The sequence below is a fragment of the Choloepus didactylus genome, chromosome 2 (genome assembly GCF_015220235.1).
Source record: "Choloepus didactylus isolate mChoDid1 chromosome 2, mChoDid1.pri, whole genome shotgun sequence".
In the NCBI taxonomy this organism is placed as follows: Eukaryota; Metazoa; Chordata; class Mammalia; order Pilosa; family Megalonychidae; genus Choloepus; species Choloepus didactylus.
In genome coordinates this window covers 221483138-221497306 of record NC_051308.1, presented here as the reverse complement: position 1 = coordinate 221497306, position 14169 = coordinate 221483138, and the positions used below count along the sequence as shown (strand labels likewise).

Sequence of the window (14169 nt, the reverse complement as noted above, 5' to 3'; positions counted from 1 at the left end):
GGGAAGGACCCTGTTAAACTGCCAAAAATTTATACTGTTAATCTTCCTCCCAGCCTTCCCCAGAGGGACCTACAACCTTTTACCAGGGTAAATGTGCATTGGGGAAAAGGAAATGATAAAGATATTTATGGGATTATTAGAAACTGGTTCAGAAGTGACATTAATGCCAGGAGACCCAAAACGTCATTCTGGTCCACCAGTCAGAGTTGGGGCTTATGGATGTCAGCAAGGCCAGCAGTATACATTCACTGTGCTACCTCAGGGGTATATCAACTCTCCAGCCCTATGTCATAATATTGTCTGCAAGGATCTTGATTGTTTCTCCCTCCCACAAGACATCACACTGGTCCATTATTTTGATATGTTGATTGGACCTAGTGAGCAAGAAATAGCAACTACTCTAGATTTGTTGGTAAGGTATTTGCATGTCAGAGGTTGGGAGATAAATCCAATAAAAATACAGAGACCTTCCACCTCAGTAAAATTTCTAGTGTCCAATGGTGTGGGGCATGTTGAGATATCCCTTCTAAGGTGAAGGATAAGCTGTTGCATCTGGCCCCTCCTACAACCAAAAAAGAGGCACAACACTTAATTGGCCTCTTTAGATTTTGGAGACAACATATTCCTCATTTAGGTGTGCTACCCCAGCACATTTACTGAGTAACCAGAAAAGCTTCTAGTTTTGAGTGGGGACCAGAACAAGATGAGGTTCTGCGACAGTCCAGGCTGCTGTGCAAGCTGCTCTGCCACTTGGACCATATGATCCAGCTGATCTAATGGTGCTGGAAGTGTCAGTGACAAATAGAGATGTTGTTTGGAGCCTTTGGGAGGCTCCTATAGGAGAATCACAATGCAGGCCCTTGGGATTTTGGAGTAAAACCTTACCATCCTCTGCAGATAACTACTCTCCATTTGAGAAACAGCTGTTGGCCTGCTATTGGGCCTTAGTAGAGACAGAACACTTAACCATGGGCCACCAAGTTACCATGAGACCTGAGTTACCTATCATGAGCTGGGTGTTGCCTGACCTGCCAAGCCATAAAGTTGGGCATGCACAGCAGCACTCCATCATAAAATGGAAATGGTATATATAAGATAGAGCTCGAGTGGGTCCTGAAGGCACAAGTAAATTACATGAGGAAGTGGCCCAAATGTCCATGGCCCCCACTCCTTCCATCTTACCTTCTCTTTCCCAGTCCACAGCTATGGCATCTTGGGGAGTTCCTTACAATCAGTTGACTGAGGAAGAGAAAACTTGGGCCTGGTTTACAGATGGTTCTGCATGATATGCAGGCACTACCTAAAAGTGGACAGCTGCAGCACTGCAGCCCCTTTCTGGGATGTCCCTGAAGGACAATGGTGAGGGGAAATCCTCCCAGTGGGCAGAACTTTGAGCAGTACACCTGGTTGTTCACTTTCCTTGGAAGGAGAACTGGCCCAAAGTGCATCTGTATACTGATTCATGGGCTGTTGCTAATGGTTTGGCTGGATGGTCAGGGACTCGGAAGGAACGTGACTGGAAAATTGGTGAAGTCTAGGGAAGAGGTATGTGGATAGACCTTTCTGAGTGGGCAAAAAATGAAGATATTTGTGTCCCATGTGAATGCTCACCAGAGGATGACTTCAACAGAAGATGATTTTAAGTGGATAAGATGACCCATTTGGTGGATACCAATCAACCTCTTTCCCCAGCCACTCCTGTCATTGCCCAATGGGCTCATGAACAAAGCGGTCATGGTGGTAGGGATGGAGGTTATGCATGGGCTCAGCAACATGGACTTCCACTCATCAAGGCTGACCTGGCCACAGCCACTGCTGAGTGCCCAATCTGCCAGCCATAGAGACCCACACTCAGTCCCCGATATGGCACTGTTCCCCAAAGTGATCAGCCTGCTACCTGGTGGCAGGTTGATTACATTGGACCACTTACATCATGGAAAGGGCAGTGATTTGTTCTTACTGGAATAGTCACATATTCTGGATATGTGTTTGCCTTCCCTGCATGCAATGCTTCTGCCAAAACTTCTATCCATGGAATTACAGAATGCCTTATCCACCATCATGGTATTCCACAAAGCATTGCTTCTGACCAAGGAACCCACTTCACAGCAAATGAAGTGAGGGAATGGGCACATGCTCATGTAATTATCTGGTCTTACCATGTTCCTGATCATCCAGAGGCAGCTGGGTTGATAGAACAGTGGAATGGTCTGTTTTCAACTAGGTGGCAATACCTTGTGGGGCTGGGGCAGTGTTCTCCAGGAGGTTGTGTATGCTCTGAATCAGCATCCACTCTATGGTGATGTTTCTCCCATAGCCAGGAATCATGGGTCCAGGAATCAAGGGGTGGAAACAGGAGTGGCATCATTCACTATCACTCCTAGTGATCCACTAGGAAAATTTTTGCTCCCTGTCCCTGAAAGCTTAAGTTCTGCTGGTCTACAAGTCTTAGTTCCAAAAGGAGGAGTGCTTCCACCAGGAACCACAACAATAATTCCATTGAACTGGAAGTTAAGACTGCCACCTGGCCACTTTGGGCTTCTTACGCCTCTGAATCAACAGGCAAGGAAGGGGATTACTGTACTGGCTGGGGTGATTGATCCTGACTATCAAGGTGAAATAGCACTGCAACTACACAATGGAGGTAAAGAAGAATTTTCCTGGAATACAGGAGATCCCCTCGGGCATCTCTTAGTACTACCATGCCCTGTGATTAAAGTCAATGGAAAACTGCAACAACCCAATCCAGGCAGGACTACCAATGGCCAAGAAACTTCAGGAATGAAGGATTGGGTCACCCCACCAGGAAAAGAACCACGGCCAGCTGAAATGCTTGTTGAGGGTAAATGGGTAGTGGAAGAAGGTAGTGATAAATATGAACTACAGCCATGTGACCAGTTACAGAAACGAGGACTATGATGGCACGAATATTTCCTCCTTGTTTTGTTATGAGTATGTTTGTATTTGTCTGCAAAGCAAATATCTTTGTTTTCTTCTCTATCTTATCCCCTTACCATATGACATAAGCTGTATTGTTCATTTGCAGTATTTAAGTTAAAGGAAATCTAGTTTAAGAGTTAATGTTACCCAAGGATTTGCACCCTATTCTGCAGAGATTTAGTGTGTTTCCAGTTGCAGGCAGGACAGCTGAGTATTGTTAGGTGAAATACATGTCTGTTATTCTCCACTTAGAGATACAGTATGGTTTAAGGTGATGTGTATAAATGCCAAGTTGACAAGGGGTGAACTGTGATGGTTAGGTTCATGTGGCACCTTGGCCAGGTGATGGTGTCCAGGTGTCTGGTCAAGCAAACACCGGCCTAACCATTACTGCAAGGACATTTGTGGCTGGTTAATAAACCAGAAGGCTGGTTTATTAAATCATCAGTCAATTGGCTGCAGCTGTGACTGATTACATCAAAGAAGAGCATAACTTCCACACTGAGAGAATTCAATCAGCTGGATTTAATCCAATCAGTTGAAGACTTTAAAGCGAGAAAGTTAGAGGACCTTCACTTCTTCTTCGGCTAACCAGTGAAGCATTTCCTGAGGAGTTCATTGAAGTTGCCAGTTCATTTCCTGAGGAGTTCATCGAAACCTTCATTGAAGTTGTCAGTTCACTGCCTGGGGAGTTCATCGAACATCATTGGAGTTTCCAGTTTGCTGCCTGCCCTACAGAATTTGGACTTGTGCATACCCACAGTTGCATGAGACACTTATATAAAATCCTATATCCTCAGGAGGAAGGGGCCAAGTATGTAAGTCTAGTTCCTGGCATATAACAAGCACTGGTTGATTTTAAATTGATTCTTTTTCTGTTTTCTATTTCATTGATATCTGCATTGATCTTGATTAGTTCTTTTCTTCTGTTTTTTTTTTAGTTAATTTTCTCTTGTTTCTTAAGGTAGAAACTGAAGTTATTGACTTGAGGCCTTTCTTCTTTTTTAGTATAGGCATCTGGTGCCATAAATTTCCCTCAAATTGGTTGAAAGTTGTTCAAGTCTACTATATTCTTATTGGTTTCCTGTTTGCTTATTCTGTCAATTATTGTGAAAGGGCTAGGAAATCTCCAAATGTAGTTGTGGATTCGTCTGTTTCTCCTTGCAGTTCTATTAGTTTTTGCTTCATGTATTTTGTAACTCTTTTATTAGTTGCATATATGTTTAGGATTGTACATCTTAATTGATTCCTTTATCGTTATGAAATGACCTTTATCCCTGGTAATATTCTTTGTTCTGAAATTTGCTTTGTCTGCTATTAATGTAGTCTGTTCAGCTTTCTTTTGACTGGTGTTAGCATGGTATATCTTCTTTTGTCCTTTTACTTTTACTTTTATGTTTAAAATATGTTTATTGTTGGCAGCATGTGCTTTGATCTTGCTTTTTTATGCAATATGACAATCACTGCCTTTTGATTAGGGTGTTTAGACCATTGACTTTTAATGATCTTCTTAGGTTTGAGTCTTACCATCTTGCTGTTGTGTAGCTACATACGTAAAGGATTCTGGGACCTTATGTGCTAAGGAGCACGGATGCTGCAGAGCATGTCCCTGTGGCCTCACCCAAAGGTTAATATATAACATCTAAATAATAGACGTCTGTGGAAACATGTTCATAAGACTTAGTGTTCCACATCCTTAGAAACAAAGCATCCTAAATAACACCAACAAGTCATGAGGCAGTCTTGCCGTGGAGACGTGAAGTCTGGCAAGTTTCACCTTCAAGGGAACACTCTTAATTATGACAAATGTATTTTGGGCTTTAAAAGGGAAAGCCCCTCTTGGACTCCCTGAAGCCTTCGCCTGCAAGGTGGACACACTTTGTGTGGCTGATGCATTCCCTTTCGGGGCTCCAGGGACCGCCACAGAGTGAAAGGCTTCCCAGCGCGTTGCTTTTCAAACCCATGGATGCTGCTGCCTGACCAGTGAGGTATTCTTATTTCTCTTTTGTTCTGTTTCTGTAATTGAGCTAGTCATTTAATTCTAACCATTTAATTTATTTAATATTTTCTTAATTTTGCTAATGCCAATAAAATTAGCTTTTAAATTCTAAAGTAGTATGAGACCATCTATTTCTTTCCTTTGAATCCGATCCTATCAATTAAGCAAAACAGCTGTTTCTTTTCTATTTGTCTTACCTATCTTTGTGTTCTTTTTTGTCTTGTCTTCCTGCTTTTTTAAAAAAAAAATTGAGTATTTTTTTTCAGATCCCATTTTTTCTTCTGTGCTGGATTATTAGCTATTACTCTTTGTTTTGTTTTTGTGGTTGCTTAAGGGTTTATAATGTACATCTTTAAATTATTAGAGTCAAGATTCAAGTGATATTCTACCACTTTACTTATTATAGTTTAAGAGCCTTACAAGAGAGTACTTCCATTTCTACCCTCCCAGTCTTTGTATTCTTTTTGTCATACTTTTTACTTTTATATATCATAAAATCCACAATACATTGTTATTATTTTTGTTTAAATAGGCTATTATCTTTTTATTTTTTATTTTAAAATAATTTCAAACTTGCAGGTCAAACTCCATACAGAGTACTCCAACATACCCCCCCCCAGATACCTAGATCCGCCAATTTTAACATTTTTGCTACCTTGATGTATCATTCTATCCACTTACCTACCTACCGTACTGTTCTAGTTTGCTAATGCTGCTGGAATGCAAAACACCAGAGATGGATTGGCTTTTATAAAAGGGGGTTTATTTGGTTACACAGTTACAGTCTTAAGGCCATAAAGTGTCCAAGGCAACACATCAGCAATCAGGTGCCTTCACTGGAGGATGGCCAATGGTGTCCAGAAAACCTCTGTTAGCTGGGAGGGCATGTGGCTGGCATCTCCAAAGTTCTGGTTTCAAAATGGCTTTCTCCCAGAACATTCCTCTCTAGGCTTCAGTTCCTCAAAAATGTCACTCTTAGTTGCACTTGGGGTATTTGTCCTCTCTTAGCTTCTCCAGAGCAAGAGTCTACTTTCAATGGCCATCTTTAAACTGTCTCTCATCTGCAGCTCATGTGCTTTCTTCAAAGTGTCCCTCTTGGCTGTAGCTCCTCTTCCAAATGTCACTCACAGCTGCACTTAAAAATGTCACTCACAGCTGCACTGTGTTCCTTCTGTTTGTCAGCTCATTAATATGGCTCCACTGATGAAGGCCCACCCTGAATGGGTGGGGCCACGCCTCCATGGAAATATCAGAGTTATCACCTACAGTTGGGTAGGGCGCATTTCCCTGCAAACAACCTAATCCAAATGTTCCAACTTAATCCCCACTAATATGTCTGCCCCATAAGATTGCATCAAAGAATATGGCTTTTTCTGGGGGACATAATACATTCAAACCAGCACACTTCCTCTACTTGTCTATCTTATCTGTCTGTCTGTCATCTATCTATTTTCTGAATATTTCATAGCAGGTTACATACATCATACTCCTTGAACACATAGTACTTCCATGTGCATTTCCTGGAGACAAGGATATTCACTTACGTAATCAACTTAAGTACAGTTATCAAGGTCAAGAAATTTGCCATTGATATAAAGCTTATATTCTATATTCCAATTTTTTCTTATGTCTTAATCATGTCTTTTTGAACTTTCTCCATTCTTAGATCCCATCCAGTATCATGTATTGCATTTAATTGTCATTATCTCTTTAGGTTTTCTCTTTTTCAACTTGTAGAAACATATACAACATAAATCTTCCCATCACAATCCTTCCCAAGCATACCATTCAGTGGGATTAATCACATTCACAATGTGTGGTTCATGCACCACCATCCATTACTAGAGCTTTCCCTTTACCCCTAACAGAAACCCTACATTCACTTTTCATTAACTCCCCATTGCCCCTGTCACCCACCCCTGGTAACCTGTACTCTACTTTCTGTCCCTATAACTTTGCATATTCTCTATTTTGTTTATGGTTACCATGAGACTTAAATTTAACATCCTAAGTTCATAACAATTTTGTTTGCTTTTGTACAATTTAACTTCAAAAGTATATACACTATGTTCTTATACTCCTCTGTCCCCCCACCTTTGTGTAGTTCTTGTCACAAACTACATGTTTATACAGTATGAGTCCAGAACCACTGATTATTATATTTTGTGTATTTGCCTTTTAGATCCTGTAAGAAGTAAAAAGTAGAGCTACAAACAAGAAAAAAAACAATACTACTGTTATTTATATTTATCCATGTCGTTATCATTACTGGAGATCTGTATCTCTTCATGCGGCTTCAGTCAGTTGTTTACTGTCCTTTCCTTTCAATCTGCAGAACTGCCTTTAGCATTTCTTTTAGGGCTGGTCTGGTGGTGATGAACTCCCTGAACTCCCTCAGCTTTTGTTTATCTGGGAATGTCTTAACCCCTCCTCAGTTTTGCCAGGTACAGAATTCTTGGTTGGCAACTTTTTGCTTTCAGCACTTTAAATGTGTCTTCTCCCTGCCTTCTTGTCTCCATGATTTCTGATGAGAAAATGGCACTTAATCTTATTGAGGGTCCCTTGTATGTGACACATTGCTTCTCTCTTGAGGCTTTCAGAATTCTTTCTTTATCTTTGACATTCAATGGTTTGATTATAATATACAAATAAAACAGTGTGGGTCTATTTGGGTTTATCCTCTTAGAGTTGTTGAGCATCATGGATGTATATTCATGTCTTTCATTAAATTTTAGAAGCGTTCAGCCATTGTTTCTTTGAATATTCTCTCTGCTCCTTTCTTTCTTTGTTTTCCTTCTAGGATTCCCACATGCATATATTATATGCTTGATGGCATCCCACAGATTCCTCAGGCTCTGTTTACTTTTCTTCATTGTTTCTTCTTTCTGTTCCTCACACTAGATGATTTAAATTGTCTCATCTTCAAATTCACTGATTCTTTTTCTGCCAGCCCCAATCTGCTGTTGAATTCCTCTAGAGAATTTTAAATATCTGTGTGGTTTTCAGCTCTTTTGGTTCCTTTTCATAATTTCCATCTCCATATTGATACTCTCTTTTGTTCATCTATTGCTTTCCTGATTTCCTTTAGTTCCTTGTCCATGTTTTCCTTCCACTCTTTGAGCATATTTAGGATAATTTTTTAAAAGTCTTTGTCTGGTATATCCCAGGTCTGGCCCTCCTCACTGATGGTTTCTTCTTCTTTTTTTTTTTTTTTCAGATACATATTAATATTTATTTAAAATTTTTGCTAATATATACAATTTGCTTCTTTCACTTAACAATCTTTGACATTTTTCTGTCAGTATCTCAGTCATTTTAACTGCTATGGAATATTAAATTTTATACATATACTGGTTAGATATTTCTTTATTGATCAACATTTGGCTGTTTCCAAATTGTTATTTTTTTTTAATCTTCATTTTATTGAGATATATTCACATACCACGCAGTCATACAAAACAAATTGTACATTCGATTGTTCACGGTACCATTACATAGTTGTACATTCATCACCTAAATCAATCCCTGACACCTTCATTAGCACACACACAAAAATAACAAGAATAATAATTAAAGTGAAAAAGAGCAATTGAAGTAAAAAAGAACACTGGGTACCTTTGTCTGTTTGTTTGTTTGTTTCCTTCCCTTATTTTTCTACTCATCCATCCATAAACTAGACAAAGTGGAGTGTGGTCCTTATGGCTTTCCCAATCCCGTAGTCACCCCTCATAAGCTACATTTTTATACAATTGTCTTCGAGATTCATGGGTTCTGGGTTGTAGTTTGATAGTTTCAGGTATCCACCACCACCAAATTGTTATTTTTTAAAAAGTCTTCAACAAATACTCTTGGTTCTTTTTTTTTTTTTTTAGTTCAGGATTAATTTCTAGAAATACAAGCTCTGAGTTCCAAGGGTATGAAAATTTTGAATTTTAATTAATTGATATTGCTAATTTACAGTTTTAAAACGGCTATGCCAATTTATAATGCAGAAAATCCTGAAAATGTTATTTTCTTAGATATCATAATCTAAATCTTTGCTAACATGATGGGTAAAAAATATTGTATAAGTTTCATTTTTTAATGTTGTGAAGCTTATTTTCTAACAAATTAATCTTGGTTTCTAGCAATATCCATTCTCAACTCAGTAACTCTTTGAGTTTAATTTTACCCACTATGCTTGTTGTTAGATTGAGCTCTTTCTGTAAAGAGCAGTCTATTTTTTTTTCTGTCATGTAACAACTCTTTGAATCTCACTGATGATGAGAAACAGAATTTTTAAAGGTCTTATACCTTTTCTCCTCTTTTAACCCTCAAAAGGTTCATCTTCTACCTACCTCTACCTTCCCTACTGAATATATTTGAACTCTCAATTCACTGATTTCCTATCTGAGTGAACAGAATTTTTTTCAAAAGGATGATTTAACCAGAATAATTGTCAGTCCCTATTCTGAGCCAATTTTCTTTTAAAATACAAGTTGTTCTTCTTCTGTTTCTAATCCCTTCCTGCCCTTTGGACTAATCTGACTAGCTCTATTTCTATGGGTCCTGGTTTCAACTCATGATATCAGGAACTCTCCACTTTAGGCTACCTTGATAGATATGCTACCCTAGGCAGGTACTGGGGACCTAAGCCATACCCTTGAGAGATAGGCATTAAATTTCACAATGTAATATTTCACAAATGATATCTGATACAGTTCAGTTAAGATTAATGGCAAGTAAAACCACAATGCTGAGAAATAATAATCTATAGATTTAGTTAACAAAAGTCTTTTTTTCTAATGTGAAAATACTTAATTTTGGTGGTGGGGGAAGGGAAACGAATTAAGTCAGAAAACATCTTCACATTAATCATTCTTTTCATTCACTTCCAATTTGTACTTAATGCCTTTCTCCTCCTGGACATCAGAAAGAACACCTGGGTATTCTGGGAGAAGCTTATATTTCTCTATATCGATTTTTGGAAAAAATAAGTGACTTTCAAATTCCTGCATGATTCTTGTCATTAGCAGTCTAAGATGGCCTGGCTGATTCATGGCTTCTTTATAAACAGAACTGCCTCCCACCATCCAAACCATGTCTACTTTATTTGCTAATTCTGGCTGCTCAATAAGTTTTAAGGCATCATCCAGACTTTTGGCAAGAAAATGTGTTCCTTGTGGGGTTCCTTGAGTTTTCTGAGAACTAGCTTAATTCTGTTCTTTAAAGGCCAATTCTTCTCAGGGATGGAGAACCAGTTCTTTCCACCCGTAATCACCAAATTTTGTTTACCTTCTACTGAAGAGGTTGTGGTCATTCTTTGGAAATACTTGGATTCATTCCTGAGTGGGGGCCAGGGCAGGTCTCTGTTCTTGCCGATGCCCACGTTCTGGACACAGCAACGACGCAGTTTAGCTGATGAACCATGATGAAAACAGCAGTAAATAATTCGGAACACACTCTCCTCGCCTCAACTCCCTGTGAAGCCTCACTGATGGTTTCTAATGCTTTAATATTCTCTTTTGCCTGGGCTATTCCTTCATTTTTTTTTTTTTTTTGGTATGTTTTGTAATCTTTTGTTGAAATCTAGACATTTTGACATTTTAATGTGTTATCACTGAAATATAGACTTTAAGGCATCTGTTCCTTACACTTGTATCCAGCTAGTGTTACAACAGAGCTTTCCCTGAATGCCAGGAGCTAACAAAAAAAGAAGGAAAAAAGGAAATAATTCTCCCACTCTTTGCCAATAGACCTGGGAGAGTGCTTTCCTTCAGATCTTACCCATATAAGAGTTTAGAGAATAGCTCCAGGCCAAAGCATGGGGCCTCTCTTGTCTTTTCTCATATGATCTGTCTTGAGCATGCACATTCGGACCTAGAAATTCCCCCATTTACACAGATACATATGTCCCCTCCTCCCTAGAAAACAGTTTCTTCATGCTCCCAGGCATTGCATTGCATATCCAACAGCCAGCATGCTTACCCCAGGCAGCACGACTTGACTGCTCTCCCACAGCATTCTGTAGGAGAGCTCAACGGGTTAGTTTTGGGACAGCAAGTCCTTCAGCACCAGACAAAATGGACCAGAAATACATATTCCCAGTATGTGCATGAGAGTTACTCTATTCCCTCTAGAAATGGGACCAAGGTGGTGGTGGGGGACCAGCCAGGGGACAGGAGATCCTACTGCTTTTGAGTGGCCTTTTTCTTGATTCAATGCTCACCCTCTTATTGCAGCCTTTAACTGTTTCCTGGAGCTTTGAGAAAGATGTTTCTGCCAGTTCTTGCTGGTTGTTCAAAGCTTCCATGGGGAAGCTTCTTAAGCTTCTCATTCTACCATCTTGATTGGTGTCATGATCCAGACTATTATCTTTCAAAAATGTTTTAATTATAAGAAAAACGTTTATTTACCCATGTAGTTACATTTCCAGTGATCTTCATTCCTTTTACATAGCTCCAGTTTTCCATCTGGTATCACTTTCTTTTCACTTAAGGGACTTCCTTTAACATTTTCTTTACTATGGGGCAGCTGGTAATGAATTCTTTCAGCTTTTGTATGTTGGAAAATACATTTTCCAACACCCCCTCCCCTTTTTTAAATTTCATTTTTGTTCTGGTACCATATATAACCTAAAATTTCCCATTTTAACACTTGCAAGTATACAGTGGTGTAGAGCACATTCATAATGTTGTTCTACTATCACCATCATCCATTATCAAAACTCACTTTCCTTTTTGAAGGATATTATTGCTAGATATACTTTACTGAATACACTAATACATTTTCTGAGATCTTTTAACATATTGCTCCATTGTCGTCATGCTTGTTTGTAACGAGATCTGATGTCATCCTTGTCTTTTTACCTCTGTACCAAACAAGTCTTTTTTTCTCTGACTACTTTTAAGATGTTCAATTTTCATTTGTTTTGAACAACTTGATTATGATGAGGCTTGGTGGATTTTTTCTTCTTGTTTCTTGTGCTTGGGGTTTATTGAGCTTCTTGGTTCTGTAATTGTATAGTTTTCATCAAGTTTGGACATTTTAAGGCATTATTTCTTCAAAATCTACTTTCTGTCTCCTCCCTCTCTTGCAGAGACCCCAGTTACACATACAGAAAGCTGCTCTAAGTTTTCTCATAGCTCAATAATGCTTCATACATTTAAAAAATTTTTATTTTTTCCTGTTTCATTTTGGGTACTTTCTGTTGCTTCAAGTTCACTAATAATTTCTTCTGCAATATCTAATCTGTTGTTAATCCCTTTATTTGTCATCCTAGACATTGTAGTGTTCATGTCAAGAAGGAGAAGTATACTTGAGTTTCATATATATATATATCTTCTATGTATCTGTTTAACTTTTTGACCATATGGAATAGTTACAGTAACTGTTTTAATGTCCTTCACTTCTAATTCTATCATCTATTTCAGTTCTGGTTTGGGTTCACTTGACTGACTGTTCTTTTTATTATGGGTCATATTGAATAAATAATACAATGACACGGTACAAAAAATTAAAATCAATATTTGTGTTCAGAGAAGAAAATGATCAGTGGGAGGCTTCACCAAGTACAGACTAAACTAGACCTTGAAATAGAACAAGAATTCACCTAGGCAGGAAGGAAGGCACTCTGGTAGGTAGAACAGCTCAGATAAGTGTAAGAAGGCAAGAATGAGCATGGCTACCTTCAGGGTACAGCGCAGAGGCTAAGCACAGCCTGGGGCTCCGAGCCCAGCACTAAACAAATACTTGTGGAATTGGACTGAGGCTTTAAAGATTTCTAAGCAGGGCACTCTCACAGAAAGTCACAATTTAGAGAAACTAACTTGGGGTGTAGATGGAATGACTTGGAAGGTAAGAGATGAGAGGTGGGAGAAGTAAGGAAGCTGGCCCTTTTATCCAGAAAGGAAGAAATATGACAAGGAGAGGAAGGAATTAGAAAAGAATTTAAGGTTTTGTACAGTACTCCTCAGAGAAACTTAACCTTGGCAGGAAGGGGGAGGGAGCCTAGATCCATGGAAAAATGATGAGCTTTATTTTGGACCCCGAGTGAAAGGTATTGTGTCTTCGGTAGAGATGAAGGGCTTCAACTTGGAGTAGAGGTCAGAACCAGCCCAGATGGCCTGCCCTCAGTTCAAAGGTGATGGCTCTGCCCGGAACAGTTCCAGTCCACTTGAGTGCCAGCCTGCACACGTGTGCCAACCTCAGAGAACCTCACTTAACCTATTTGAACCTCAGTTTACTCTTTTGCCAATTGTCATGAAGTTTTTGTGAGGAACAAATGAGCAAATGGACATGGAATGTTTCCATGGTTAACAAAGTAAAGGGTTTTACAAAACAGGTGATAGTGATAATTATTTTTATTATTACATTAAGCCATGTGAATGAGTAAGATCTTGGAGAAAGACAGCAGAAAGAGAAGCTCAGGGAGCAGTGTTTAAACTTGGTGAAACTGCACAGTATCTCATCTAAAAGAGAATTCCACAATGGAGGCAGAGGTCAAATTGGAAAGGTAAGAGACCCTGAAGATAGGGGAGTACTTTTGGAGTGGGCTCTGCATAGCAGAAGAAATTCAGTTGGTAAATAAATATTCATAGGAAGTATCCATCTAGAGCTTGGGTGTGATGGGGTGACTTTCAGTCAGAAACAACATGCAGTGGAGAAAATACCCTTCTGCCGAGGTCACTACCCTCACCTGGAAAAACGCCTGGACGTAATCAAATGACCTGAGGGTACACCTGAAATCCCGAACTGTTCTGTGTTTTCATCCTCAAGAAAGTGTGTTAACAAGAGAGGGTAATCTGCTTGATGTCCGTTTTCCATCCTCAGCTCCCAGCCCCAATTCACACCCTTATTTTCTTTCTACTCTGGTCTCCCTCACTAGTCTTGCTCCCCCCAACTCTTGGCTCCCCTTTCCCCCAAGGCCACTCTCCAGACTGATCCTTCTAAAACAAAAATCTGATCATGTCACTTCCCTGCTCAAATCTCTTCCATGGCTCCCCATTGCCTCAGGATAGAGGCTGTACTCCCTAGTCACCCAAGACCTGCACCCATGATCTGACCCTATGGCTCTGGTTCTCTCTCCTGCCGTTCTCAGCGGTACCCTCTACTCCAGCCAGACGCACTTGGCAGTTTCCCATAAGCACCCTGGGTTTCCGTTGCTCCCTGACTTTGCACGTGTTTCTCCTTTTAGGATGCCCTGCTAGATTTAACTTGAAAGCCTTTCCTAAGCTCCAGTCTGAGCCATA

At 39.6% G+C, this 14169-nt stretch overlaps 1 pseudogene; it reads right to left on the bottom strand.

The window, feature by feature from the left end:
• Window positions 1-9789: 9789 nt before the first annotated feature.
• On the bottom strand, window positions 9790-10348 carry LOC119520242 (annotated as a pseudogene).
• Window positions 10349-14169: the final 3821 nt, after the last annotated feature.